This window comes from Lissotriton helveticus, chromosome 10, assembly GCF_964261635.1.
Source record: "Lissotriton helveticus chromosome 10, aLisHel1.1, whole genome shotgun sequence".
Lineage (NCBI taxonomy): Eukaryota > Metazoa > Chordata > Amphibia > Caudata > Salamandridae > Lissotriton > Lissotriton helveticus.
This window is the reverse complement of record NC_136071.1, coordinates 363,437,218-363,463,748: the sequence shown is the minus strand read 5'-3', so window position 1 is coordinate 363,463,748 and position 26,531 is coordinate 363,437,218.

The window sequence follows — 26,531 nt, the reverse complement described above, 5'->3', positions numbered from 1 at the left end:
CAGTACATGCAGGTGGTGAAGCTATTACTTTTCTATTACGGGTGGCACTGAGAATACTCTGTTACAAGGGCTACTGCTTAATTAATTTACCTTTCACCCTACAGTGCAAATGAGTACTAGAAAAGGAAACTGAAGAAGCTAACTAATTTGATTATCTATCACTTCACATGGGACGTATTTAATGACAGATGAGATGACTTTAGGTGCTTTGCTTAATATTGAGTGAACACAGTGATACACCCACACATGAATGACGTACTACAAGTAAACTAAAGTTATTAAGAGAGGTACGGAGTGTCCACCGTAATAACAAGATATATGCTGTGAATGCAAACGCAATACAAAGTACTGCTACTATTCATGGAAGTATTGGACACATTTACAATTTCTTTTCCTTGCCTTCCCTGCACTGGGACGGACGTGCGGGTGCGGTGGTACATGCTCTTCAAGGTAACACTTACTTCACCTGGCGACCATCTACTCTCTCTAGATACACATTTGCTATGTAAGAGTCAGAGAATACCATGCTCCAGGCATCCATTCATTCAAAGTATACGCACACATACAGTTTCTGTTTCACCCACCCAGGCTGCTGTCCTTCCACCCATCCTTGCTTCATCATTGACCCAGCCATGCACCATACCATATTCTTTCCTTCCCAGCCACCTCTGGGTCCAAGCAAACACATATCGTTCTTCTTTGCCAGCCATCATACAAGTTCGCGTCCCACTTACTTACACCCTTCTTTCGCTTTTCGTTCATCCCATCCATCACGTTCGTCTAAGAACTTATTGGGATTCTTCTCACCAAAAACTTCACAGCTAAGTCGAAGTACATTTCGAGGAGGCTACTACCTGGTTGATTTGTAATTGTAATACACCCGTGCAGAAAGCACACTATGCAGTCTTCAATCTCAATAAGTAAGGAATATATAGCTTACCTGTTTCCGCCACCACCGTTTGATCCCCCACAGGAACGGCCACCAGCTCTTCTACCGCCGCATCCTCCCCAGAGGCCTCCGAGTCCAAGTCCAACACATCAGCCACCTCCGCGCTGGCCCCGTCACCAGATGTTACACCTACAAAGTACATTTAAGAAAGTTAGAATACACCACTCACTACTATATAATATTTGGTCTAGGAGAAATGTTAAAAAAACAGAATACAATGTAATAATTTGTGACTGTCTACTCCATAGTAAAAATGTCCCATTTTCCAGGGAAGGCTGTTGTCTTGCTGCACTTTTATGCACAACTGATGAATGCTTGCTTTTGATTTTTAACACGCACCACTTTTTCTCCTAACAGACAGAAGCTTGACTCCTGAGTCCTAAGAACACGACCAGGATCAAGTTCAAAGTAGGTGAGAGTTCGGCTCGACCACAAGAAATGTGTCCAATTAATCGTCAGCACTAACCACTTTTCCGTTTACAGTTAAATAGTTTTATGACAAAGTAGATTTCAATAAATGTGTTTACTTTTAATAAAGCTTTTACACTTAAATAGACTCTGTGGTTTTTGTTCCTCTAGACTAGAGTGGATGAGCTAAAGGTTTTGGAATTTTTGCAAGCATGAGTGCCTCTGACACTTCTTGACTGTGCTGTGACTCCGTACTACTCTCTTGTCCTGCGTACGATAATCTAGAGATCATTGGGGATCTATAATCGGTGACTTCGGGAGCTGAATGACTCTGCCACACTATCTAGTCAGTAAGGAGACAGTGCATAGAGGTATTGCTGAATATAATGGGAGTCCAATGGAATTGCCAAATGTCCAATCTTAGTTAGCTACACAGACAGACTAATAAGAATAGTCTAGTAATACCACAGGGAGTCATCATATTCGAGGCAGGATAAGAATTTATATCCAGTCTACAAGAAGATCAAAGACGATTTAGAAAAAATCGAATGAGGAACGCTAGGAAAAAATAGGTACTGTTTAGTAAAATGTAAACTTACTGGGGCCAGCAAAGGAGCCCTCGCCTGCCCGATCCTGGCCTGCATCCTCAGCACCCTCCTCCTGTGTCCTCTTGCCCTTGGGGGGAGCTGATGTACAACATGAAAGAAAGAAAAACCATAAAACATGGATGAGATTTTTCAACCAAATCAAACATTTCAAAAGAACAATAACAACATATTTTGGAAAAATAGCAAATAGATAGACAACTATTCCACGGGATCTATCTCATGTGGTATACTACGTTATTCGTATTGCCTGATTTGCGGAACGTTGACTTAGAAAGTTCCTATGTAACTCAATAAACAGACTACTAAAGAGGTTTGCCTAGGCCTGGCACTGCAGGCAGTAGTGCACAACACGTGACAGACAAAGTCCATCCTGCTTGCAGATCAGTGAATACTCAAACTATCAATCCACCCGCCACCACCGCCACTATTTCTTCTGATAGCCATGTGACTGTCTAAAGGAAGGACACTGGACTTCAGTCTGTTGGGGCTGATTTATAAGTCCCTTGCGGAAGTTGCGGCTGATTTTCCTCCATTGTTGCGTGCCTTTTCTGACGCAGCGGCAGAACAAAAGACTCGCCATGGTGTTGGTGCGGCGTATATATTAAAAAAAAAAACACATATGGGCATATGGGCGATGCATCACGTTGTAAAGCCCTGCGCCATCAGGGGGCGTTCCGGCGCAAGGGAGGGCGTACCTGCGCAGGAACGAATCCTAAAAGTGGCTGAGGGAAATCTACAAGATGTCAATCAGTCATTTTTATGACAATGATGCATGACTCAAACCCTGCGCGCTTGAAGCCGACGTACGGCTTGATGCAGCATTGGGGAGATAGGGTACCCCAGAGCATTGCTGGAGCTGCGCCATCGTTGGCACGCAACTCCAGCAATGCGCTGCCTTTACGGCACAGATGCGTAAGGCTTCTGTGACGTTTTGGGCCAATGGGTGGTGGTGGCATGGCACACAATTACTGCCGCATCCCTGCTACTTTGCAGGGATGCGCCGGTAATTGAAAATATGACCCTTACTGTCTAGCATTACGCAGTTCTTTTCTTTACAGTACACTGATACATAATTTCTCAGGCCAATGAAATGCTTCTGAACACAACATACAAAACAAAGAAGCATAGTAGCAAGCAAGGCTACTGAGAAGGAGAGCAGTGCACCTGAAAATGAAATGCATAGAAGATTTTGAAATATAATTTACCTCAATGTAATCGGCAGCATTATTGCTCTTGGTAAAGAACAAAGATTTGCAAATAACAGAGCAGGATAAAACAGAGTAGTAAATGTACTACTACTACTACTCACCAAGCCCGGGGACCTCTACGCCGAGCGCGTCCAGCAAGTCCCGCTCCCGGTCCATGACATCGGTCCAGCGGTGGGTGGCCTGGTTATATGTGCGCCGGACCCCAGAGATCTTGTACATGGCCCGGCACACCTTCTCCCACCGCTGGCGGCGCTCCCGGATGCCATAGCCGGTCGCGATCTTGCCGCCTCCCAGGATCGTCTTGGGGAGGCGGCGCTGGACATGGAAGATCAGTGCCGCCACTTCCTCCGCGCTAAAGATCTCCCTCGGGACCACTTGCTCCCCCCTTAAACGCCCGCACGGGAGCCGGGCACGGGGTGCGGGACCCTTCCCCTTCTCAGGGTGCTTCCCGGCTCCCTTTACCATGGTCTGGGCAGAAATAAACTTAAATGATAAAGAAGAAATAGAATAGTGAAGAAGAAAATAAAAGAGTTTAAAAAAGTAGTTTAAAAGTAACTAAAAGCTGCAGAAAACACAAAAATATAGAGCTAGAAAAATAGAGGGTTAGATAATAAGTAAAATTAGATCAAAAAAACTTCAAACAAGCAAAGGATGGCAGAGATTGAGAGAGGATAGAGAAAGCATGCCCAGAACCATAGCAATGAATGAGAAACAAGATGGCCGCGCCCGTTCACGACCGCGTGGGTAAGTTCGCGCGAGATTTTCCTTGCGAGTACGCGCGAAATTGTACTCGCGAGCAGCACACTTTGCGAGATTACACATAGCGGGCGGAAACGGAATTACGTCACGCCAACAAGATGGCCGCGCCCGTGTACGACCGATAGGGTAACTTGGCAAACGAATAGCTAGAAGCGCCTCGCGAACACGCGCAAGATCACGCGAACATACACGTCGCAACAAAAACAATTTTGTATTCGCACGTATTCGCGGCTTCCGAAATCGATCTCGCACGGATTCGCGCCCCAAATAACGCGCGAAATTGCAAAAAAAACGATTTTAGCTAAAATGAAAGCAATGAGCAGGTGCAAAAGTTCAAACTTAACATTAGTAACATTCAAGGTAGTGCTTCCTGATGGGCCCCTCCAGAGTTTGCAACAATTCTATGACCCTGCTATGACCCAAACAGCAGGCTCATAGAATAGCACCATAAAGGTCCTGTAAAAAAAAAATTTCACTGCAACAAAAAGCAAATTACAGATAAGGAAGGAAGCAGGTGCCAGCCAGACTGGAACTTTCAAAATTACTGACACATTAATGAAACACAAATTAATTGATGGCAGTTGAAGAAGGGCAGGTGTGCTAGCTTTTTTCAACCACCATAATCTACAGTAATAAATAAACCTAATAGGTGCCTGTGAGGATGTACTAGAGGGTGGCATGGGTGTCCCAGAGGGTGGCAGTGGTGAAACAGAGGGTGCTGTGAACCTGTGATGATAAACCAGACGTAGAAACAACATAGTCGCGGCCGTTGCAAGCCGAAAAGTAAGTTCGCAATTGCGAACTTGTCCCAAAATCGGCGCGAACACGCGCCAACACAAAAAACGGAAAAATCCGCAAGTCCGCTAGAGTTCGCGGATCTTCGCGGATTGCGAATCCGTAAATACGCAAGTTCGCGGATTGCCAATCCGCAAAATCCGCCCATGCTTAGTTTTGACCAAATCAGACTTGAAAACGTTTTTGACTTTTTGCTCTCTAAATAATACTATCATGTTTTCAGGGGCCTGTTTGGGTGGCTTCCTGGTGTTTGTGGGTGGGTTTTGGGGTCTGGGTCATGGGAGCACTGCTGGCACAGTCTAGTTTTGATTGCATTTGCTTTTCAGGAAATCCATGGTGGAAAACGGGAGTTATGACCTAGCTGCACAGCGCGTTTGGACAGAAGGCTGAAAAATATTGTAAGTAATATGAGATTTTCAATTTTGGCTTTTTGGCTGTTTGGGGGTGTTGTGCTTTTTTGCGGGTGGGTTGGCGGGTCTTGGGGCATTGCTGGGAAGCTCTAATACCGGATAAAACTGGTTTTGACCAAATCAGACTTGAAAACGTTTTTGACTTTTTGCTCTCTAAATAATACTATCATGTTTTCAGGGGCCTGTTTGGGGGGCTTCCTGGTGTTTGTGGGTGGGTTTTGGGGTCTGGGTCCTGGGAGCACTGCTGGCACAGTCTAGTTTTGATTGCATTTGCTTTTCAGGAAATCCATGGTGGAAAACGGGAGTTATGACCTAGCTGCACAGCGCGTTTGGACAGAAGGCCGAAAAATATTGTAAGTAATATGAGATTTTCCATTTTGGCTTTTTGGCTGTTTGGGGGTGTTGTGCTTTTTTGCGGGTGGGTTGGCGGGTCTTGGGGCATTGCTGGGAAGCTCTAATACCGGATAAAACTGGTTTGGACAAAATCCATGAGGAATAAGTTTTTGCATTTTCTGACATTTCGCTCAATGTAGCGTTTTCGGGGGCCTGTTTGGGGGGCTTCCTGGTGTTTGTGGGTGGGTTTCGGGGTCTGGTAGCACTGCTGGGTATGGATAGTTTTGATAGCAAGAGGTTTGAAGGAAATCCATGGAGGCAGAGGGGAGTTAGGGCCTAGCTGCAGAGCGCGCGCTAAGTGATTTTGGAAATTTTCCTGAACATTTCTAAGTCCCCACTTTTGTATATTTGCTTTTTGCCTGTTTGGGGGGCTTCTATTTGTTTCCGCCTGGGTTGACCGCTCTGGGGCCATTGCTGGGAAGCTCTAATACCGGATAAAACTGATTTTGGAGAAAATCCATGCGGAAAAGCCTTTTGGCACTTTTTGTAACTTAGGGTTCGTTGGGGTTAGCCCTAGCAGCAGGATTGCATGTGTTTCGGGGTGTTCTAGATTTTTGCAACTGAGTTCTGGGGTCTTAGAGCACTCGTGGGAATGTGTAATTTTGGTTGCAAGGGATTTGAAGAAAATCCATGGTGGGAAAGGGGGGATTTGGCAGAGTTAAAGAAAGCGTTTGCCACTATTCTTAACTTAGGGCTCGTTAGGGTTAGCAGTATTTGTATTGCATCTGTTTGGGTGGGGGGCTGTTTGTGGGGGGGTTTGCGAGTCTTGGAGCGATGCTGGGTATAGATACTTCTGCTTGCTTGCAAGTGCTTTGAATACATTCCACGGTGGGTAAGGGGGGATTTGGGCCTACTTTTACTTTCAAAGTACGTTTTGTCACCAGTTTTCTACTAGGCCTCGTTTTTTGAGATCTGATTGGTGGTCTTCTACATTTTTGCGACTGGCTTTAGTAAGGGTCTGGGTGGGAGCACTGCTGGGAAGGTCTAATTTTGTTCTAAAACACAGTTTACAGTACACCTAGCTTGAGGGGAAAGATCCGCTAAATTAATTTGCCCATACTTATTTATCCTTCAAAAGGAGACTCAGACAGAGTACGCACTTTCAAAAATATTGTACTGTCTATTAGGAAACTAAAAGTGTGACTTTTTACACTACACAGCTTACATACCTTATATTTATTTGTCAGTGGTGTTCTAATATCACTTCCTGTTTTTCCATCAATAATTACAGGCCTGGTTTCAGTCTGTGCAATGGGAAAAAAAGGATGAAGTCAGGCTTGACATTAGCGAGCCGCAATTCAGCATCCGCCAGGCAGGCAGTGGACAGGGTGTCTTCTGGTCACCAACATTGATGGACGGAGCGTCAGCTGGAATGGAGGAGTCCCGCTAATAAGAGGAATGGTTTGATGCATGCAACTTACCAAATTCAACAGGACAACTACAACAACATACAGATACAGTATCCGTTCTTTTCTAATTATCTTTAAAGTCATGTTATTGCTGTGAACTTCTATGAGTGTGACTCTGCATTTCTTGGATCTCCATTCTCTGCTTCTAAATTCATCCCTACAGCCATTCTATAGGTTTTACTTCTGCTATTTTTTAAACCTAATTTAATGTAAGAAGTGTTTCTCTGAGTGCAGAGATAGGCAAGTGAAAACGCTGCAGCCCTGTACTGTCGCATTCTGTCATTCACGGTTGTCGAAAATAGTACTTACTTTTCAGTAACCATGCATGCAGTCGTGCATGCACTTCCTTTATGTCACTTAAAAGATTTATAGTTAGCTTTGTACCCAAAGAATTCTTTATCTTCAATTATTGTTTGTCCATGCTGTGCTTTTTTTTTCTTCTCTCAACAAAACGTACCCAAAAAAAAAACCCCATTCCCATCCATTTTCCAAACCCTAACCCTCTTCCCCCGGGCTGTGTGGTTTTGATTGATGTGTGACTAAATGACAGCAATAATTCCACACACTTGCTGGGGAGGATAAGGTCATAGCAACAGGCTGGTGAAGGAATCCGTGGATATATTCTAGACTTACTCAGCTTCAGTACTATTTCTTGTAGTAGTAGCCAATGTCAAAGAAATTCAACGCAAGTACTAGTTATACTTTCAATACTTTACCATTTGTTAGGCTACATTGTGGCACTGTTCTAGTGTACTGTCACCTGCTATATTCTCTATCGTACCGTTGTAATGCTCCAGTAAGGACAAAGCAGGTTTCATTTTCTTTTTTTCCATAGGCATGCAACTGCCACTGTGTCACACCACTAGTACCACCGCAATGAGGAAATTTCATCCGCCCAGGATTGCCAACCTTAATCGCCATTTCCCGTGGAGCCAGCTGTGGGCCTAGCCCTACTTTCAAACACAAATTACAGGTAAGATAAGCGTTTGGTGGGAGGTAGTATAATGGAGTATTGGGAGAGACGAGAGATTGACGGTAGTACTACTGAAGTCCTAGGACTCTTGAATTCACTCACTCTGTGAGAGGCACTTAGTGTTGAAAACATTTAGCCATTTACACTTAAAGGAAGAAAATGACACAGACTTAAGTTTCAGGAAAACAAACTTACTGTTAAACCCCCACCCACCAGACTCAAAAGCAGTAAAAAACAGGTATGCTCAGATACATTTTCCAAAAGTATATTTGTGTAGCCCTAACAAAATAATCTCCCGCAAGACCCTCCCTAACCCCAACGATTGTCCTTCAAAAGTCCCAAAAACAACCCAAGTCCCAATTCCCACCCCCCAAAAGTCTCTAAAAAAGGGGCAAGGGACACTACGGCAGGATGCTGTTCACTTTAGCGGCCAGGGCATCATACTCCTTGCGGAGGGTGGCATGGTCTGAGCGGAGGCCCTCCACCAAGGTCTTATATGTTAGGACCTCCTGCTCCAGGTAGGACACTCTGAGGCATAAGCGGCGCTGGCGTGCCTTGCAACTCCTATGGGGGGCAGCTGCTATCTTTGCTGCTCGGCGGTGACGGTTGGCTTTGGTAGCCCGGCTCTGTACCGCTGGAGCACTGCGCTGTCTGCCAGCCTGTGGGGGCACGGAGGAGGATGCAGCTGTCGCAGTGGATGTACCAGTAGACTGCGTGTCCTCCTCCTCCAGGGCCACAGCCGCCGATATTCGGCGACAGTGGCATCCAGCCTCCGTTGCCGGGCCATTCGAGCCAGCTCCTTCATTGTTGGTTTTTTTGATTTGGAAGGAGCAACTATATGAAGAAAGAAAGACATAGTATGTAACCAATGCTCCTTAAGATTAACACAAAATGATTGAGCAGAAAGTTGTGTCACAGTACAACTAGCAACTTGAAAGCACAGTACATAACTATTGAGTCCAGTATCTATCTAACCTCCCACTTCTTCATCCTTGCTCTAACATTAGTGGGAGTTTAAGGAACAAATTCTACGAGCACTATGGACTTCCATTACAGTCGACTATGACAGTACACCAGTCTTATTCTTCTTCTTCTCTCTTGTTTAGGAAATTTGGTACGTTATCTTATGCAAGCCGGCATAATGCCAGCGCAGTGAACTTGCACCCGAGAAAAACAGACGCACACCATGATGAGTGAGACAGACTTGCGTTACTGTACCGGTCCAGTACATGCAGGTGGTGAAGCTCTTACTTTTCTATTACGGGTGGCACTGAGAATACTCTGTTAAAAGGGCTACTGCTTAATTAATTTAACTTTCACCCTACAGTGCAAATGAGTACTAGAAAAGGAAAATGAAGAAGCTAAATAATCTGATTATCTATCACTTCACATGGGATGTATTTGATTACATATGGGATGACTTTAGGTGCTTTGCTTTTTATTGAATGAACAGTGATACACCCACACTTGAATGACGTACTACTACTAAACTAAACTTATTAAGAGAGGTAGGGAGTGTCCACCGTAATAACCAGATATATGCTGTGCTTGCAGTTGCAATACAAACTACTGCTACTATTAATGGTAGTATTTGGACAAAATTACAACTTCTTTTCCTTGCCTTTCCTACACTGGAACGGACGTGCTGGTGCGGTGTTACATGCTCTTCAAAGTAACACTTAGTTCATCCAGTGACCGTCTACTCTCTCTAGATACACATATGCTATCTAAGAGTCAGATAGTACCATGATCCAGGCATCCATCCATTCAAAGTATATGCACACATACAGTTTCTGTTTCACCCACCAAGGCTGTTCTCCTTCCACCCATCCTTGCTTCATCATTCAACCAGCCATGCACCATACCATATTCTTTCCTTCCCAGCCACCTCGGGAACCAAGCAAACACATATCATTCTTCTTTGCCAGTCATCATTAAATTTCTCGTCCTTCCACACTTACTTACACACTTCTTTCGCTTTTCGTTCATCCATCCATCAAGTTCATCTCAGATCTGATTGGGATTCTTCTCGCCAAAAACTTCACAGCTAAGTCGAAGTACATTTAGAGGAGGCTACTACCTGGTTGATTTATAATACACCTGTGCAGAAAGCACACTCTGCAGTCTTCAATCTCAATAAGTAAGGAATATATAGCTTACCTCTGCCCGCCACCACCGTGTGAACCCTCACAGGCACATTGGTGTCGTCCGGCACTTGCACCGCCTCCTCCCCAGAAGTGTTCTCCTCATCCAGCACCACCACCTCCGCGCTGGCCCCGCCACCAGATGTTCCCCTACAAAGTACATTTAAGAATGTTAGAATACACCACTCACTACTATATAATATTTGGTCTAGGAATAAAGAAATGTGAAAAAGAACAGAAAACAATGTAATAATTTGTGGCTGTCTACTCTGAAGTAAAAATGTCCCTTTTTCCAGGGAAGGCTGTTGTCTTGCTGCACTTTTTGGCACAACTGATGAATGCTTGCTTTTTATTTTTAACACGCACCACTTTTTCTCCTAACAGACAGAAGCTTGAGCTTGAGCTAAGAACACGAGCAAGATCAAGTTCAAACCAGGTGAGAGCTCGGCTCGACCACAAGAAATGTGTCCAATTAACCGTCAGCACTAAGCACTTTTCCATTTTCAGTTAAACGTTTCGTTTTATGACAAACTTGATTTTAATAAATGTGTTTACTTTAAATAAAGCTTTTAAACTTAAATAGACTCTGTGGTTTTTGGTCCTCCAGACTAGAGTGGCTGAGCTAAAGGTTTTGCAATTTTTGCAAGCATGAGTCCGTGCCTCTGACACTTCTTGACTCTGACTCCGTACTCTTGCCCTGCGTTGGATAATCATCATTGGGGATCAATCATCGGTGACTTTGGGAGCTAAATGACTCTGCCACTACAAAGTCTGTTATCACTGAGGTATGTGGAAAGTCTAACAGCGCCTATTATAATTGATAAGCTAAGCAATGCATTATTTAGTGTCCATAGTTCTGTTTGTGCAGATTTGTCCCTGCAACAGTTGCAACAGTAGTAGAATGGATTGTCCTCCTATCCAGACCAAAAGTAAAGTAGTATCTTATTATTTCTTGGTGGTCATTCACCTTTTTATTGTTGGCAATTGTCAAAGCATAAACATTTAGAAGACTTGAAAAGACATTATGAACAATCCCAGAGGACTGCACTCAGTGCATAGAGGTATTGCTGACTAGAATGGGAGTCCAATGGAATTGCCAAATGTGCAATCTTAGTTAGCTACACAGACAGACTAATAAGAATAATCTAGTAATACCACAGGGAGTCATAGTCGAGGCAGGATAAGAATTTAGATACAGTCTACAAGAAGATCAAAGACGATTTAGAAAAAATCGAATGAGGAACGCTAGGAAAAAATAGGTACTCTATATTAAAATTAAAACTTACCGGGGCCAGCAAAGGAGCCTTCGCCTGACCGATCCTGTTCAGCAGCAGCAGCAGCCTCCTCCAATGCCCTCTTGCCCCTGGGGGGAGCTGATGTACAACATGAAAGAAAGAAAGACCAGAAAACATGGATGATATTTGTCAACCAAATCAAACATTTCAAAAGAACAATAACAAAATATTTTGGCGAAATAGCAAATAGACAACTATTCCACGGGATATATTGACCGATCTCATGTGGTCTACTACGTTATTAGTATTGCTTGATTTGCGGACCGTCGACTTGGAAAGTTCTTATGTAACTCACTAAACAAACTACTAAAAAGGTTTGCCTAGGACTGGCAGGCAGCAGTCCGCAGCACGCGAAGTGACAGACAAAGTCCATCGTGATTGCAGATCAGTGAATACTCAAACTATCAATCCACCACCACTATTTCTTCTTATCGCCATGTGTACAAAGGAAGGACTGGACTTGAGTCTGTAGGGGCTGATTTAGAAGCCCCTTGCGGCTCTTTTGCTTCATTGTTGCGTGACAATTGTGACGCAGCGGCAGAACAAAAGAGGCGCCATGGTGCGGCGTATATTAACAACGTGACGCATATGGGAGATGCATCACGTTGTAAAGCCCTGCGCCATCAGGGGGCGTTCCAGCGCAAGGGAGGGCGTTCCTGTGCAGGAACGCATCCTAAAAGTGGCAGAGGGACATCTACAAGATTTCAATCAGTCACTTTGAGGACAATGATGCGTGACTCAAACCCTGCGCCTGCTTGAAGCAGACGTACGGCTTGACGCAGCATTGGGGAGATAGGGCACCCCAGAGCATTGCTGGAGCTGCACCATCTTTGCGACGCAACTCCAGCAATGCACCGCCTTTACGGCACAGAAGCGTAACGCTTCGGTGACATTTTGGGCACATGGTGCGCCGCATTGTAAATACGGCGCACCATGGGTGGTGGTGGCGTGGCGCACAATTACTGGCGCATCCCTGCTAGTTTGCAGGGATGCGCCGGTAATTAAAAATCTGACCCTTAGTGTCTAGCATTACGCAGTTCTTTAAACTACACTCATGCATAATTTCACAGGCCAATGAAATGAACACAAAATCGAAAACAAATAAGCATAGTAGCAGCGCTACTGAGAAGGAGAGCTGTGCACCTGAAATGCACAGAAGATTTTGAAATATAATTTACCTACAATGTAATCAGCAGCATTATTGCTCTTGGTAAAAAACAAAAAATTGCAAGATAATAACACACAGAGCAGGAGAAAACAGAGTAGTAAAGAAATAGCTACTACTACTCACCAAGCCCGGGGATCTCAAGGCTGAGCAGGTCCAGCAGATCGCGTTCCCGGTCCATGATATCCGTCCAACGGTGGGTGACCTGGTTGTAGGTGCGCTGGACCCGAGAGTGTTGGTACATGGCCCGGCACACCTTATCCCACCGCTTCCGGCGCTCCCGGATCCCGTACCCGCTATCGATCCTGCCGCCTGCCATGATGGTCCTGGGGAGGCGGCGCTGAACATAAAAAACTAGTGCGCCCACCTCCTCCGCGCTGAAGATCTCCCGGGGTTGGACATTCTCCCCCCTCAAACGCCCGCACGGGAGCCGGGCACGGGGTGCGGGACCCTTCCCCTTCTCAGGATGCTTCCCGGCTCCCTTTACCATGGTCTGGGCAGAAAGGAAGCTAAATAATAAAGAAGAAATAGAATAGGGAAGAAGAAAAGAAAAGAGTTTAAAAAAGTAGTTTAAAATTAACCAAAAGTAGCGGAAAACACAAAAATATAGAGCTAGAAAAATAGAGGGATAGATAATAAGTAAAATAGATCAAAAAAAACTTCAAACAAGCAAAGGATGGCAGAGATTCAGAGAGGATACAGAAAGCATGCCCAGAACCATAGCAATGAATGAGAAACAAGATGGCCGCGCCCGTTCACGACCGCGTGGGTAAGTTCATGCGAGATTTTCCTCGCGATCACACGCGAAATTGTACTAGCGAGCCGCACACTTTGCCAGATTACACATAGCTCCCGGAAACGGAAATACGTCAGGCAAACAAGATGGCCGCGCCCATGTACGACCGCTAGGGTAACTTCGCAAACGTTGCGCTACAAGCGGCTTGCGAACACGCAAAAAATCACGCGAACAAACACGCCGCAAAAAAACAAATCCTGTATTCGCACGAATTCGTGGCTTCCGAAATCGATCTTGCACGAATTTGCGCCCCGCGAATCGCGCGAACCTGCAGAAAAACGATTTTTGCAAAACTGAAAGCACTCAGCAGGTGCAAAAGTTCAATCTTAACATTTGTAACCATTCCCTCTAGTGCTTCCTGAGGGGCCCCTCCAGAGTTCAGTTGCCTATTTACAACTATTCTATGACCCTGCTCTGACCCTCACAGCAGGCTCATAGAATAGCTACAAGTAGGCCACAAAGGTCCTGTGAAAAAAATTGCACTGCAACAGAAAGCAAATTACAGATAAGGAAGCAGGTGCCAGACTGGCAGTTTACATTCAGTGACACATTAATCAACCCCAAATTAATTCATGTCAGTTGAAGCAGGGCAGGTGTGCTTGCTTTTTTTCACCCCCATAATCTACAGTAATAAACAAACAAGAGGGTGGCAGTGATGTACCAGAGGGTGCCATGGGTGTACCAGAGGGTGGCAGTGGTGAAACAGAGGGTGCTGTGAACCTGTGATGATGAACCAGACGTAGAAACAACATAGTCGCGGCCGTTGCGAGCCGACAAGTAAGTTCGCAATTGCGAACTGGTACAAAATCCTCGCAAACTGGCAGAAACCCTTGCGAACACAAAAAAAAAATTCGCCAGAGTTCGCGGATTTTGCGGATTGCGAATCCGTAAATACGCAATTTCGCGGAAAATCTGCCCATGCTTATTGTACTCCTGTAGTACTACTTTATGCACTCTATATAATGCCTTTGTGAATAGCCCTTATTTTGTCATACTGCTGTAGAAATCTTGCCAGGGCCAGACTGGGAACCAAATCCGGCCCCGGGAAAGTGCTGGGGGTTGGGGGTGCCGCCGAGCTCTTTGCCAGGTCTGGTTTTCAGCCGATTTTGTTGCAGGGCTGATTTTGCAGCTGTGCAGCAAAAAGGGCCCTGTAACAAAAACGGCCCCACAGGCCCAAAACCGGCCCCCACCCATGCGAAGCACCGGGGCATTGCCCGGTGCCCGCTACGGCCAGTCCAGCCCTGAATCTTGCGTACATTTTTCAAGCTCCTTTCTATGTAAACTGTATACCGGAATGCAAAAATCTTCAGTCGAAATCTAATATTTAAATAACAATAACAAGATATTGAAATAGCAACATAATTAATAATAAACTAACGATAGAACAAGACATCTTACTGATTAATTTTTTTAAGTGCCCAAACAGCTCGGCCTCTTGCTACTGGCTCCTGAGTGTCATAGCCTGTCAGTAATAAATCTTGATAGACATGAGCATAGCCTGCAGAGAAATAGCTATTAAGAGTGCAGCAGGTGCAGGGGGCATGGCGTGGGAGGCCAAGATGACATACATGTGCTAGGAGACATTCTGGTGGATGGCGGCTAAACAGGCGCTGCCTCCTGAAGCCACTGGCAGTTATTGTAGAGGTACAGACCTTTGGGGCAGCACTACTAGGGCGTTGCTATGACAAGGGGGAGCCACACCCTGTGGACATTGCAGACGCTACTCCACTTCGCCACGGAGTCACAAGTTTGGGCCTGCGAAAAGGGGCAGGAAACATGAGGAGCCATCCGCCTGCTTGCCATGCCTCACTGGGCTTCGGGGAGCTGATGATTGTCGTGCCCTGGCAGGTGACCGTTGAGTGTGTGTGGCCTCCCAGGGCTGCTAGCGGTGACTGAAGCAGGGCAAACACTCGAGGTGCTTGAGGAGTTACCAGACTTGCTTGTGGTTTCTCACAGGGCTCTGAGATACCGACAAACATTTGTGGCTTTGGTGGTCTCCGTGGGACATCGAGTGGTGGCCACCCGTGCTTTGCCATTATTGCCTACCTGTACCTTTGGCCATGAGGTGATCACCTAGAGACAGATTACGACCCCTGCGGTGCCATGAGCCCGACTGCAACTGTCTACTAGTGGGCCTCTGTCAGAGTGCATGGCCAGGTGATGTGGACCTGATGTGTGGCATTACATTAACTCTCTCCACTTAACTCTTACAGCACAATTGACTGTCTCCTAACATTACCCTGCCAGCTTTTTCTTCAGCAGGTATATGCTGCACAACCATTCTCACAGATGGCACACCAGTTGGGTGCTGCTCGAATGCTCTCTACATGCTGCTGCTGAATATGTGTACCGGGCTGCTCGTGCTGTGAAAGTCCTAACTTCTGGTGCTGCCAGCCAACCAACAGATGCAGAATCCTTTGCAGGAAAATTGCATGTGGTATTAGCTGCAACAGAGAGATTGTGCATCTCCATGGAGATAGAAATCAATGCCGTAGCTACTGACCTTAATCTACAATGGGGCGACCATCAGAAGTTATGTGGCAGGGAGTACTTGACAGAACAGACAGTCAAAATTCTACAGCCACAAACATCCGACTTGTGGAAACGCCTCTTTGCAATGCAGAACATGGTTCACCTCCTGGGGGAGTGAGGGGAGGATGCTGAGGGGGGATCCAGATGCAATAATATTTGTATGGTGGGCCTTCCCGAGGGTGCAGAGGGCCATTATGTTGAGCCTTATGTGGACACCTGGGCATGCAGCTTTGACCCCACTGATCTTTTATCACCATCTTTCTCTCCAAAAACTACCCACGGGACCCCCTGCACGGCGGTCCCTGTCGGGTGCCACGTCCCTCCCACTGGTCGCTCAATGAATGAGCTTTTATGACAGGGACACTGTCCTGAGAGAAGCAAGCAGAAAGGACAACCTGAAGGTCAATAATGCCTGGACACTGGTGTTTCTGGACTATACGCTGGCCTTCCAGTGCCAATGACACGCATTCCTGGAAGTGAAATGCAAGCTGCTGGAACACCACAACCAATACACACTCCTCTGCTCAGCATGCCTCCACATCCACTACGAAGATAAGGCCTCATTCTTTATTGATTTAGTGGACATTTGGTCATGGATGGAATGGAATGGTTTGGCCAGCGCTGGTCTTGCTTTGGAACCATGCATGGAACCAACACAGAGGATGAAACGCAAGAAACGTGCTAATCGCATATGCCTGGTGGCCTCATGACCACATGGGTCTCTTAGCCTAGAGGAACTTATCCAAGTATGCTGCAAGGCTCTGTGAGTGGCTGTCGACTTCAGGGGCCCAGCACCACAATCCAGCGCAGACAAGAATGACCCTGAATCTCCAGGCGCTAGTGACTTTCACATGTCCGTTATTCCCCTGAGTACAGACTGGATGCCAGCACTGATTCCTCAGTCTTTCGACGATATCCTTTGTTAAGTTATGCAACTGTATCTCCATGCCTTGCTGTCTCCCCTCTTGGAACTCGGTGGAAACCCTTATGGTTCTTTAGCCAGACCGTTCCTCACCCAGGTTTCTGCAATAATTGTTCTACACTATGGGAGGCAGCAGAAGTTCTGCCATTTGTCTTACTTGCACGTCCCCTAGACTGGTTCCTTTTCACCCAAGTGGTTTGGGTAGACACCTGTTGAATTCCTGCTCTCAATGGTATTCACAGTTTGTTATCATGTTGTTGTATCTTTATTTCCTTGTTCTTATGCCCTGCACTCAGTCCTTCTGCAAACACTTACCGCAGTACATGGTTACAAGGTGACTGGGGCTCCCTCTTCTCCAAGCTCCCCTCAATGGCTGCAGCCAACATTGTTACCTGGAACATGAGGGTAATTCATACCCCCTCACCACTATGCAATTTATTCATACCTTCGCCAAAGACATGCACAAATAGCTTACATACAGGAATTCAACATCACATGCCTGGGGGTTTCCATATTACAGAGGAGGTGGGGGGTCAATAATTCTCCACCAGCTACTCTTCCTATGCCCGAAGGCTGCTGACTTGGGTTGGGACAGGAGTCCCCTTGGATGCCACTCAAACAATTGTGGACCCAGAGGGAAGAAATGTATTTGAAGAGGGCTGCTTGGAGGGTCACCATCTTCTTCTTGTGGTCTAAGCTGCATCTCTACACTCTCTAACTGAGCTTTTGGCTCACCAGAGCAGTATCTTCTGAGTACTAGGTGCAGACTTACGCAGCATTTTGGGCTGTGGGTCTTGATCTTGATGGCACCTTCCTGCACCTACCCCTTCACAGTAGCTACAGTCAATGCACTCACCACTTGGCACACCACTGGTAGCTACTAGATGTTTGGCGCCACCATAACCCTTCCACTAAAGTTAACTCTCGTTATTCAAAGATACCCAACCTCCATGTCTGCATCATCAGATTTGTTTGCCCCCAGTAGAATGGGATGCATTATAGGTATTCATTTGGGGTCACTGTGTGGGTAATAAATACACTCAATATGCACCGCCACCTCACCACTGAGATCACCAACCTGGAGGGTAAATTATTGAGCCTTCAAGAAGTAGCTCGCATTTTGACACTGCTTAGGAACAGTTGCTCCAATCTCAACATGACTATCTTGCACTGTTGGAGAGTCTCCACTGTCTAAACTATGCAGAACATTCTAAACGCACGCATGCAGACACTGACTGCCCAGGTATGATATTAGCTTGGCTGATATGACTGGAAATGAACAGAAGCCTCATCCTTACTGTTCATTCAGTTGAAGGCCAGTTGCTTCATGTCAGGGACTGTCCGTGACTATGTGGGGAACACAGTCAGGGACTTGGGCAAGGACTGGGAACTGGGTAGAAAAACGTACACAGAAAGGGGAGTACAACAGTGCCCAGGATCATACAAGAAGTCAGAGTAGAAAAGAGATCCAAAGGGGAAGCCTGCAGGAAGGAACAAGATGGCTAAGACTCAGAAAGGAAGGGCACTCATGAGGTAATTTAGCATTCAGAAAAGCTACACCCAGGACGAATGTGCAAGACATATATATGAAACAATATTAACAAAAAAGGGGGGGTGGGGTAAAGCACTCAGGAGCTCCACACGGAAAGTCTGAAGCTCAGTAAGTTTCTTACTCACAATTGCTGCTACAGATACTAACTGCCAATACCCACATGTAGGATATGCATGCAGAGGCAGGGTCTGTGGAGCTTATACCTATGATGATGTTATAAATGAACTCAAAGACAATACTCACAGTGAACAAGAAACACCACCTAGGTAGTCAGCTGTGCCCTTGGATCCTGGCGATCAAACAGGAACGCGCAAGGCAGTAACAGCAAAGGGGTAGAACTAAACACAAGCACAATAGACAAGGAGCTAGCAAGGAGGAGTGCTTAACAGGAAAGGAAGGAAATGACAGGGCACACTTGGCAGAAAGCAGGTAACACGCATACAAGTAAACAGAAGCAAGACAGCAGAATAGAAAGACAGCAAACTAGGAACTGGAATCAAGGAATTGGGAAGAAAGGCAGGGACTGGAAAGGGATATACAGAAGGGGAGGCTATAAGGCCATATCAGAATAGTGCAGGTTAAGGAATCAAGAAAACAAAGTAGCATAGAAGGCAGTGCTGGGGCAGGAACAAGAAGTGAGCAAAGGCTCAGTAGTCAAGGTAGCACTGCAGGCAGTGCTAGTTCAGGAAACAGGGAAATTACTATAGCTCAGGAGTCAAGGTAGCACTGCAGGCAGTGCTAGTTCAGGAAACAGGAAAATTACTATAGCCCAGGAGTCAAGGTAGCACTGCATGCAGGACTGGTTCAAGGAAACAGGACATAGCTACAGCCCAGGAAACAAGGAGTCAAGAGAGCACTGCAAGCAGTGCAAATCAGGAACAAGAAAATAGCTGATGCCCAGGAACAGGAACAAAGAACTATAGCGAAGGAACTCAGGAAACAAGAGCACTGCCGGCAGTGCTAATTCAGGTACAAGGAATAGCTATAGCTCAGGAACTCAGGAAACAAGGTAGCACTGCAAGCAGTGCTAATTCAGGAGAAGGGAAACTGCTGCAGTTCGGGACCAAGGAATACTAAGACTCAGGGGTCAAGGCAGTGCTAATTCAGGAACAAGGAAAACAGCAGCAGGTCAGGAACAAGGCATAACTAAAGCTTAGGAAACAGTGGAAACACAGAGAGCAAAAGCTCAGGGAGCACTGGAAACAAGGATCGGTTTCGCCGGTAAACAGCTACAATGACCAACCTTGGCCTGAAGGGAGCTGGGGCTTAAAAGAGCTCACAGTGATCACATGCATCAGGGGTGTGAGGAGGCTAGCAGCAGCCAGCCACAGGTAAGCTGAATTCCTCTACCCATCCTTGGCCTGCAGGGGTGGAGACAAAGCAGTGAGCAGGGAATTCTGGGCAATGGAGTTTCAGGCATGAGTAGGCTGGCTTAAAGTATAAGCAGGCTGGCTTTCACAAAACCCAGCATGGATTGGGAATGGATGTCAATTCCCAATAAGTGTCGAAATGGCTGGGTATGCATGCAGGGGAGGGTCTGGAAGCTTATTAGAAGACTGGAAAGTCCCACTATGCGGCCCCCAGGTGGTGGGTACAAGAGCACAGGGAGAGAATCGTGACATTTCATTCACAAAGAGTCATACTTTTTGCCTTTAATCCCCACTAATGAAATCTTTATACATCCACGACCCTAGTGCCCCCAAACACCATCAATGACTTCTTATCTGAGATTGCGCTCCCACAGATCTTGCCAGATTCTAGAGAGGAACTCAAGGGAGAGATTACCCTTTTTGAAATATAGGAAGCAATCCATGCTCTAGCTGCTCTGGCCACCAGTAAGACCCTAGACATAGAGCTTGAATGGCAGACTATGTTTCGTTAAGTGGAAATTTGCCTATATCACAGACCGGAGGACCTCTTGAAGAGCAACTTGGTTCATGTGGTTTCCGCGATACGTGCACAGATGTCTTTTGGCAGACACTACCCTTGTCAGTGGTGGGATGAGTGACCCAGATAAAAATGCTGGTCCTGCCTCGACTACTGTACTGTTTCACCAACCTCCCACTCTTTATACAATGCCCCATTTTTCACTCCCTAGTACGCCTGATGGGTTGACATAATTTGGAATAACCCAAGTCACAGAGTAGCCCTGCATAAGTCCTGCCTCTCTACGGAAAATGATGGACTTTAAGTCCCCAAATTCGAACACTACTATTTGGCATCATAACTATAATGGCCGTCACATTGGTTGGCTGGCCAGAACTGTGCTAACACTGCATCACTTCTCCCGTCCTGGAACATGGAGCACATTTTGACTTTATTTCACTAACTTTCTAGGGCTCCACCACCAATCACCCCATCCTCCAAGTGACTTTTCGGTGTTTCTGCAGAGCATTATTCATCACACCATATGCCCAGGCACTCCTGCTGCTTGGCATGCCACGGGGTGCCTATCTACCATCCCAGAACTGAAACCATGGCATGAGGCAGGGCTACACACCATATGCAACTTGTACAGTGATGGATCTCTCCTTCCACTGGATGAACTAACGACTTGTACTGAGCTCCTAGTCAATTCTTACTAGATGCCTACTTTATCGTTAAACCGACTCAGACCTGGAGTGAGGCACAGCAAGTACCCACACAACATTTGGTCATAGAATATATGCACATACTGAGTATCGGTGGGCATCAGAGCTGCTGGATAGCCAGCACCTTGTGCATGCACACAGCACTTCCCATAGCCACACTGCAACGAAACTGGGACACACTTCTTAGCTGCGCCTGTACAGACAATGATTGGAAGACTATTCTTCAGCATCCTCCACTAGTGTCCCGCAATGCCCGCTTTAAGCTGATACAATTATGCATTTTGCATCGGATTTACCTAACTCCTAGTAATATCACCCACTACTTGCATCAGTCTGATACAAATATGCATTTTGCACCAAACTTACCTAACTCCTTGTAATATCACCCACTACTTGCATCATACTGATGCTGCTTGTCCCCATTGCTTGACTCTAGACGCAGGAGTAGTGCATATTCTCTGTTCCTGCCTCACGTGGGCCATATGTGTGAGGTATGTTACAACACAGCTAGCACACTGTACAGGGACTATACTCCTGTATACTTCGAACATTTGCATACTGGGGCTCCACCGGCACACCAAAAAGTACAGGGCTGTGATGAGATTCACTGACCTGGCCCACCTATTGGCAAAGCAACTAATCACCCGAAAATGGAAGGCGGCGAACCCTCCACTGGCCTCTGCATGTGTACTCCCCATGCTAGCATGGTCCCAGGCCGAAAGCGCAATGCTGCACAGGGAAAAGTTAAAGGGTCTCCAAAACTATCCCATCTCGGTACTCTGGGACACCCTTCTAGAAAAATTCTGTGAGGGGACTCTGGCCATTCAGCTTAATACTTGACCATATGCACAGATAACAACTTTCTCCTTCTCATCCCCTCCCTGAGCCCTGTCTTGAATGGTGGTTGCCCCACCAGCCCCTGCTAGCCCTTCCTGACTTAATGAGGTTTGTGTTGCAATATCCTTCCTCATGAACAAGTGCACCCACAGTTTTTGGTTCTCACTTCCGCTTTTTTCTATTGGTTATGTTGTTTCAGAAGTGTTTTTTTCCTTTCTATATTTGTTGCCATCTCTGTTGTTACACTGTGCCATCCTCTGACATATTCTGTACACATGAACATGCTGCTTCTTGTTATCTTATATTTCAAGAGTGATAATTAATGTACTAACTTGGAGCGTTTTTATCTAGTACTGTTTGTGTAGTATTGGAGCTCTTGTATTTACTAGCTCAAGTTTTTTCCAACCTGGCATCCCTTGTGATGATTGTTTCTTGTCATATTTTAACATGTGCTTTAATGGTTTTAATACTTGAAACCAAATAAAGAATGTCTGAAACGCTGTTGTACATTGCATTTAGCGAGGCGCAAATTGCAAGTCGCAATTTGATGCAATTTGCGACTCGCTAATAGCAACTGTCGTACATCTGGCCCTGTCTCCTTTATTCTTTGTACCCATGCTCTGTAAACATACAGTATTATGATGCTTCAATTGCACTATGCTAGATATGTACTTATAACAAAAAAGCCGATTTTTAAAAAAAATAAAAGAGTGCAGCAGGTGCAGTACATCAGAACCCAGCTCTTTTAGGGCGTGCTTCACCTTAATTAGTGTGAAAACAAAAATAGGGCTGGCTCTATTCAGCAAGGCTGAGCCGATATACTAAGCAACAAAAAGAGATGCCAGTGCTGAAAACATTTATTCCATACTAGCATTGATCAACCACAAACAGAAGATTAATTCCAGAGAGGGTATTGCTATTTAATTGCAATTTTATTTTGAAAAAAGTCTACAGTTTTAATATAAATTTTACTGTACATCAGAGAAAAACCAAGGAAAAAAATCAACAATTAGACGGACACATTATATTACATTCGGCTGAAATCATCACTCACTCAAAACTCCAATCATATCACATTCGCAACACATTCAACCTTAACTCAAGCACACTAAGTAAAAGAACCAGGTCTGCTTGAATTTGATAACAAATGAAAAACAATTTTTTGGGGAAATAGTACAAAACCAAAGAATTTTTACTTTCAAACATTCATTTTAACTTGATACACATGGTTAATGTACTCAAAAAATTGTAAGGGGTTAACAAATCAACTCCTATACGAGAGAGCAGACCGTAGAGATGTTAGGCCTACGCGTTTCGAATCTCCTTTAGTTCAGCGGAGATTCTCATCAGGGCCTCAGGCGGCTAAAAAGAGGAAAAACAGAGAACATACAAATAACATGATTTGTAAACATAGATACGAACAAATGTGATAGAACAATTATAAACATTGCATGTACCTGATGATTTACATAAAGGACGCATACTTGGAGTCTCAAAAACTTAGTGGACCACACCGCCTAAGGCGGCCAAGGGCAGTGAAAGGGGAGAAAGATGACTGTTGTTAAAAACAGTACGAGTGGATCAAAACTCCAAGGATTGATAAATTAGTCCCAGCAGTACTAGCGTAAACCTGAAAGACTTACCAAGGATAATGCTATCCAGGGACCTGCGTGGGACCAAGGGGCCAGGGGAGCTTCTCTGAAATGGGACCGCCTGTAATTAAACAAAACGGTCTATTGGACCATGGAGCTAAATGGATTGACTCAAGTAGCTAACAAAACAGGAAAAATTATAAGCTTACCGCGCTGTATGAATCAGAAAACACAGTGAAATAATGTCGCTTTGACACTAAGTAGATTTGAATTAAGGGTATTTATTCATAGACAAAAGAGACATGGTACATCAATTGAGCCTGGGTCTAAACTGTCTGTCCTGGAATCTGGAACTCAGCAGAGTTCCCGATTCCAAGTGTGACACCGCAATACCACACATTCCCCTTCGTAAAGAGAAATAAGGAAACAATTTAAACAAAATATGGAAATACAGAAATTGATAAGCAAAGTACATTTTTGATTCGGACAAGGAAAATAAAACTCCAATGTTAAGATGAACCATTGAAAACGAAATAAATCAGGTTACCTATAAAGTTGATAATCTTTAAACCGCACTGGAGTGAGACATTTCCTCTGGGTGCGTTGAACAGTATTAGAAGCAGGACAACTGGCAATCTTACTTTCAGGAACATTGTGAAGAGATGTTGAATCAGAGAACTTCCTCCAACTACTAGCACTGTTGGAAGACTTTGAGATGGATGGAATACTAGATTGTGGAACAGTATTCTTAGGCCACAACCACATGGGGATTTTTACTACCTTGGACATGCTCCACACATTGCCATCAGAAAGTTCTAGAACTTGTCGACCAACACGTTTGACCATCAAGGGATCTGAATAACGTGACTCTCCTGACCTGACTAATCTCCCCTTTTTGACTCGAACCCAATCATTGACACTGAACAGAGAAGAATTACCACCATTTGAATCACATTCACTATCCATAACTTTTTCCGAGTTAAGTAACCTCATCCAAGGTTGACTCATGTTGGAGACACATCTCCTCCCTCTCATCTTTTCAAAAGGAGAGAGATCACCCATGCTTCTAGGTGTATTTCTATAACACCACAGAATCTCACTAATGGTTTGCTTACAATCACCACCACTTCGTAATGCTAACTGGAGACCCTCCTTAAACACCCTGATCCATCTCTCTACAATGCCATTACTATTGGGATAATAGACTGAAACACGTTTGTGTCTAATACCACGACACGCTAAAAACTCCTTCATCTCCAGAGAAACAAACTGTACTCCATTATCAGTTGTAATAGATTCAGGGAAACTTTCTCTTTCAAATACTTCATTTAAAAACTTGATCACAGCCCCTGAAGTAATGCTAGAGACCATCTTTACCTCTGGCCATTGGGACAATTGGTCAACCAAAATAATGGCATACATCATACTTTTATTGAATGACATGGGCCCTGCAATGTCTAATGATACACTCTCCCAAACCCTCGAAGGCCTAGAAACAGGGAGACGTTCATACGCAACATGCTTCTGAGACTTGTCACTCAAACAACAATCCATACAGTGCCTGACATGTCTTTCTATGCACTTATCCATCCCTGGCCACCAAAATTCGCTTCTAATTCTTCTTTTCATTAATGTCATTCCAGGGTGACCCTCATGAGCCATCTCCAAAATTTTGGACTGTAATTTAACAGGCACTACCAATTGGAAACCTCTGAACAAAATTCCCTCAACTACAGATAACTCTTGGGCAATATGATAGAAAGGTTGAACACTATCAGTCAACAAGTCTTTGCGTGGCCATTGGGTTTTCACAAAACCACAAATTTCATTCAAAATAGAGTCATCAGCACATGCCAATTTCCATGTGTCCTCACGGATACAACCTTTAGAAATTTCACAAATTGATACCACATTGTCATCATCATTGTCCACCTCAACCACATTGTCATCAGGCACAGGTAATCTGGACAAAAAGTCAGCTAACACATTTCTAACACCAGGAATGTATTCTACTTTAAAGTGAAAATCTTGAAGCTTGTATTGCCACCTGGCTATCCTTGAAGTCGCTTTTCCACAACCCTTGGTTGTAAATAAATCTACTAGAGGGCGATGGTCAGACCAAAGCTTAAAAACAGTACCGTATACATACTTGCGGAAATATTCTATACCCCACCAGCAAGCTAGGGCTTCTTTTTCCAATGTGGAGTATTTACTCTCTGCATCCCTCAAAGGCCTTGAAGCAAACCCAATTGTCACCATTTGCCCTTTCTGGCGTTGCATCAATACTGCACCAATTCCTACATTGCTGGCATCCGTAATGATGACAGAACTATGAGCAGTGTTAAAAGTTGCCAAGGCAGGTGCAGAAGCTATACATTGTTTCAATAAAACGAATTCTTTTTTACAATTTTCATCCCAAAGGAAATGAACATTTTTCTTCATTAAATTTCTCATATGTACAGTTTTGTCAGAAAACAGGGGAATAAACTTTGAATAATATTCGGCAAGCCCTAAAAAAGACCTGAGCTGGTCCTTATTCTCAGGGTCAGGAGCCGATTCAATTGCTTTGATTAAATTTAATTTTGGAGAAATGCCATCTTTATTAATGGTATGTCCCAAGTAGTCAACAGAAGATACTCCAAATTTACACTTTTATTTTGTAAGAGTTAGACCACTATCTTGTAGCACACATAGCACCTCATACAATATTTCAGAATGTTCAGATAAATTAGATGCAAATATCAAAATGTCGTCTTGAAAGTATAAGACGTTTTTAAAATCTTTAAAAAGATTGTGCATCACCCTTTGAAAAACAGAAGATGCTGATATTAGGCCAAAGGGCATTCTCTTGTATCTGAACGCACCCTCTGAAGTGATGAAAGATGTTAAATGTTTACTGTCCTTGTGTAATGCTATTTGATGGTAAGCATTGGACAAATCCAGAGTAGAAAAAACGGACGCCCCTTTTAACTTAGTAAACATTTCATTTATATTAGGCAAAGGATGCCTATCCACCCATACGTTCTCATTCAAATCTCTCAAATCTACACAAAGTCTTACTTTGCCATTGGGCTTGTGAGCCACAACGACCGGGGACAACCAAACCGAAGATTCTATTTCTTCGATGATATCTAATTCACACAATCTCTTGAGTTCAGCTTTCACTGAATCTCTCAAATGTAAAGGTACGTTC